Consider the following 5,499-nt stretch of genomic DNA (forward strand, 5'->3'; position numbering starts at 1 on the left):
ATATATGTATTGTACGTTATAGACATTTGCCCACCCACTCGTTACTCACGCACGCTTTGGCGATTCCCGTAAGAGTTTGGGCAACCTGTGAGCATTCGCACAGACGAAGGTCAATGGCTGGGTAGCCTTTAACTATATATACGAAGACAGTAACTTGTTCTCGAAAGAACAGTTACTGTTGATGACCGTGCAGCTTTTCCCTGGAATACATGATGACTGACTGCAGTCGCGCTATTCATCTGTGTCCTCGGTGGCTCAGATGGATAGAGCGTCTGCCATGTAAGCAGGATATCCCGGGTTCGAGTCCCGGTCGGGGCACACATTTTCAGCTGTCCACATCGAGGTATATAAACAACACCTGTCGGCAGCTGAGGTTGTCAGTTAGTCATCATTTATTCCAGGGAAAACTGCACGGTCATCAACAGTAACTGTTCTTTCGAGAACAAGTTACTGTCTTCGTATATATCTCAAACCTTCGGCTATAAATAACAGTTTACATATTAAAATGAATGTGAATACATTGGCGATCCCCGATAAACAAGGCACATCCAAGGACACAACAATATTGTCTTTTAAACTACATAAGTTAATATTTCACAGTGATCAACATTTTCACAATGAATCTCCGAATTAAAAAATTTTAAATGCTTCATGCGAGTGCAACACTATGTATCTCAGATGGTAGCATTGCAGTATAGCCATCATCTCTGAAAGCTACGTACCTGTATCTGTTTTATTGTTTGATTAAGTATGCTTTTTATGTCTTTTTTTATACACAATTGTCTGTCAGAATACCGTATTCTCCACATTTACACAGCATATGAACACAGCATCAATACTTTATATTTTGTCGTACTGGTGTATTTATTTAATTAACAGTTTCCTATTTTGCCAGTAACTTCATTCATATGTTGATTGCAAGTGCTGTTAGAAAGCTGTGCTAATTTAAAAGTGCTCAGTCGCATGTGTTAGTGGACATCACAACTGAAAAGAGAACCAAAACCCGCTTCTGCTAAGAAGGCATAAATAATTGTTTAATTTATCGACAGTCTGTTGTCATATATCGTGAGCATAGTTGCGCAAGAATACTCGCTTATTTATTTATGTACGAACCTATATTTACGTTTATTGTGAATAGTTTGAGTTTGACTGAATGTTTATAACATTTCCTTATTTAAACATTGTCGTAATTTATTAGTTGGGTCTGGGAAGTGGTCAAATTTGTGTCAAATGAAGTCTGTACCACATTAGAACGATATATTTTTCATGATGATGGCCTTCAGCCAATGGTAAAGCTGATAGTGGCGGAACACTACGGGAATCGTGTGAAGACTGGGACTTTTCGAGTGAAGAGCTCAAAGGAGCGATCCTGGACATTTGATGTCAAGTGCTGGAAGTAGGAAGACCCACCTGTAGCAACGACGGATATTCGATGATGGAGGTGTCTGATTGCGGGCGGTGAATGGCCGCTACCATACTTCAACTTCCGAAGGGACTTAATATTTCGAGTGGTCTGAATGTGCGCCAGAGTGGGACTCTGGCTTTTGCCGCTTGATTTGAGTAATTGAAAATAGAATATGAATTACTAGTCTTTGTATCGCGTGTGATAATTTACAAATCACCATGCTGAACTCTGAACTGTTTTGAGCCGATGAACATTCCGTGTGATGTGGTCACGAAATGGACCTAGTTTTCGCATATCTTTGATGACTGTTTAGTTTGGGATTTTCCCTACCGTTCTCATAACGCTCTCAACGTAACTTAACTGCTTTAGATAAGGACTTTTTGTCTGTTTTCTTAACTGAATATCGTAGGACCATTTTTCGCGTATTTGAGACGTTGTTTACTGAATAAACATTATTCAACACAATTCTCTGTCTTCTACATCTATATCTACATCTACGTGATTACTCTGCTATTCACAATAAAGTGCCTGGCAGAGGGTTCAATGAACCACCTTCAAGCTGTCTCTCTACCGTTCCACTTTCGAACGGCACGCGGGAAAAACGAGCACTTAAATTTTTCCGTGCGAGCCTTGATTTCTCTCATTTTATCATGATGATCATTTCTCCCTATGTAGATGGGTGCCAACAGAATGTTTTCGAAATCGGAGGAGAAAACCGGTAATTGAAATTTCATGAGAAGATCTCGTCGCAACGAAAAACGCCTTTGTTTTAATGATTGCCACTCCAAGTCACGTATCATGTCTGTGACAGTATCTCCCCTATTTCACGATAATACAAAGCGATCAGCCCTTCTTTGTACTTTTTCGATGTCATCCGTCAGTCCCACCTGATGTGGATCCCATACCGCACACCAGTACTCCAGAATAGGGCGGGCAAGCGTGGTATAAGCAGTCTCTTTAGTAGACCTATTGCACCTTCTAAGTGTTCTGCCAATGAATCGCAGTCTTTGGTTTACTCTACCCACAATATTATCTATGCGATCGTTCCAATTTAGGTTGTTTGTAATTGTAATCCCTATATATTTAGCTGAATTTACAGCCTCCAGATTTGTGTGACTTATCGTGTAATCGAAATTTAGCTGATTTCTTTTAGTACTCATGTGAATAACTTCACACTTTTTTTTATTCAGGGTCAATTTCCACTTTTCGCAACATACATATATCTTATCTAAATCATTTTGCAAGTCGTTTTGATCATCTGATGACTTTACAAGACGGTAAACGACAGCATCATCTGGAAACAATCTAAGACGGCTACTCAGATTGTTTCCCATGTCGTTAATATAGATCAGGAACAATAGAGGGCCTATAACACTTCCTTGGAAAAGTGTTACAGACACTGGAGTATAAACTTTTTTATTAAATTATTCATTTAATTTATATTTCATATTTCTGTGTGTTTTATTAAGTCACAAATTTAGCCAAAGCATACACTATTTGTCTGTAGGATCACAGCTACAGGTTATTATTTGTAGCGAATTAGCTGGAGGGCATGAAGGAAGACGTGTGCGGCTCGACCCTATGACTATATCGAGGTATTCTTTTTAAACAGAGCCGTGTGTAGAATTAGCGGGAGGGCATGAAGGATTACGTGTGCGGCTCGACCCTATGACTACATCGAGGTATTCTTTTTAAACAGAGCCGTGTGTAGCCCAAGTGCCCAAAGTACGAGTAACCACAGTTAAAGAAGCAGCTGGTTTGCTCGTATGTGATGCTGTTTGGAAGAGGCACTATTCAGCAGCAACAGTTAGGAACTGTCGCATGTGTCTGCATTATGTTGTACAGGCCCCAGATGTCAGTCTGTGGGATGGAGTTCCATACCTGTTGGCCGGTCAGTACAGGTGTGGTTAATGCTGGTTTTGTCGTCAGATGATGTCCAATATGTACTCGATTGGAGACAGATTCGGTCATCTGGTAGGCCATGGCAGTATGTCGACATTCTGCAGAGCATGATGCGCTACAACAGCGGTATATGGGCGAAGGTTAGCCTGTTCGAAAACACCCCCTGAAATGCAGGTCGAATTACGAGACTGATCACAACCATAGGTGGAAGCACAAGCGGCCAAAGACACTGCTAGCTACGGCATAGCCACCTATGGTAAACTAACATACGTAAACAAGCGACAAACGTCGGCAAGCCCCTTCATATCAGCAACACTGACTGGTAATTACCAGCTGCTATTAGAGCCGACCAACAGGCCACAGCAGGGACACCGACGAGCTCGCGCACTGACGCACAAACAAACCGCCAACATTACCTTACACTGTGCTACCGATATATGACCTATCGGACACAAAAACGATAATAAACCTAACTGTTACAGGTTGCTGACGCTGAACGAGGACTCTACACCAGCACCCAGCGCCAGCCTCCGAGCAGCACAACCGCACAACGTCAAGGTATCGACATGCATGATACCCTCTACTAACAAAGCCTATCCTTGCACGACCTATCGCAGGCAGCAAGACATCCGCTACTGCTCTTATCACCCGACCTAACTATCGCAGAGGTTTTTTTTTCCCTCGGCTCTTGCCTTGACACTTTTTTTCCTCTGCCCTTCAAACCGCTACCCTTCGTTCGATTTCGACCCAGTCTATCTCCAGATGAGCGCGTATTAATGGTTAATCCTAACCAGACATACGCAAACATCGCATTATCCACATCCTGCGACACCTCACTTTAGTGAATACTAACCCTTATTCAGAGATGGCAGTAGACCTGTTGTGTTGGCCATCATGCCGGTGTGGGCGTGGAGGGGCTCCACCTCTTATAAAAAATAAAAAAAATAAAAAAAAAAACGAGACTGACGTACAGTTTTGCAGTCACGATGAGTGGATAACCAAGAGAGGGCTCCTGCTGTGATACGAAAACGTCCAGTACGTGCAGTACGTGTAACACGCAGACAGGTTGGTTGCACGTCCTCAACTGGCCTACTAACCAACACACGACCATCACAGCCGGGTCTTCTGTCTCGGTAGCCAAGCGGCCGTTCGGGGGCCGGTCTTCTTACGACCGTACTTTCCTGTGACCACCACTGCCAGCCAAACATGTACAGCGGCTACATTCCTTCCCAGTCTTTCTGCGGCATCGCAGATGGAATATCCGGCTTCTCGTAGCCCTATTACACGACTTCGATCAAACTCAGTAAGGTGCTCATAAGGGCGTCTTAAAGGTATTCTTTACCAACAACAACTCACCAGGTCCAGTCTCAAAGGTAACTAATGCTCATGACCGTTAAAGCGTATATTTAAAGCAAATATGATTTGCATCCTGAGACGTAGAAACACGTCCACCAACTTTTGTTTATGTCGCACATCTTTGTTGTTGTTGAGATTTTTTTCCGTCATTAGGTCTATATAATATGTGGACAAAAGTCCTAGACCATATAACATTCTGCATGGTGTCTGTTTGTTCTAAGTCGTGTCGCCCTACCACTTTCGCGCAACGACGCTCTGAGCGTGTTTTTTTAGGGAATTGACTAGTTTGATCCTGGGACCTGTTGCTGGTAAGGAGACGCCAGACCACACATGACATGTAGAGTTCAGAAGAGTTCAGTGAGACTAGCGATGATATAACCAAATACTTAATGATTTCAGCGTCAGCCCCACTTCACTCCCTGTAAAAGAATCTTAATACTAACTAAATTTAGTGGAAGGGGTTCAAGGCTTTCCTATTTTTAGTTAGCTGATAAAATAACGTCAAAAAGCAGTTAAGTTTACCATTGGAAATTTTACTCTACTCACAAAACATTGTTTATAAATTACACTATTGATAAAAGGAAATGTTTTAATACAGGATGATAAAAACCAACTGCGTTCAACAAAAATATGAACGAATATTCCCTGAATGGGTTTCCAAGTTCCACAATGGATCGAAGGATGACCTATGCCGTATCACATCTATAATCTAGGTTTAAATTAAGTTTCACAAAAGAGAAAACTATCAAAACGGGCTACAGTGACCCTCAATTATCTTTAATTACTTATCTAACTTGTCGTAAATTACAGTGGCTGATGTGGCTCCTCAATAATTA

At 41.9% G+C, this 5,499-nt stretch overlaps 1 non-coding gene across 1 annotated transcript; it reads left to right on the forward strand.

Moving 5' to 3' along the window:
• The first annotated feature begins 244 nt into the window (after positions 1-244).
• On the forward strand, positions 245-318 carry Trnat-ugu. Its single transcript has one exon. It is a non-coding gene; the product is annotated as a tRNA-Thr (tRNA).
• The last annotated feature ends 5,181 nt before the right edge of the window (positions 319-5,499 follow it).

The sequence above is a fragment of the Schistocerca americana genome, chromosome 1 (genome assembly GCF_021461395.2).
Source record: "Schistocerca americana isolate TAMUIC-IGC-003095 chromosome 1, iqSchAmer2.1, whole genome shotgun sequence".
NCBI lineage: Eukaryota > Metazoa > Arthropoda > Insecta > Orthoptera > Acrididae > Schistocerca > Schistocerca americana.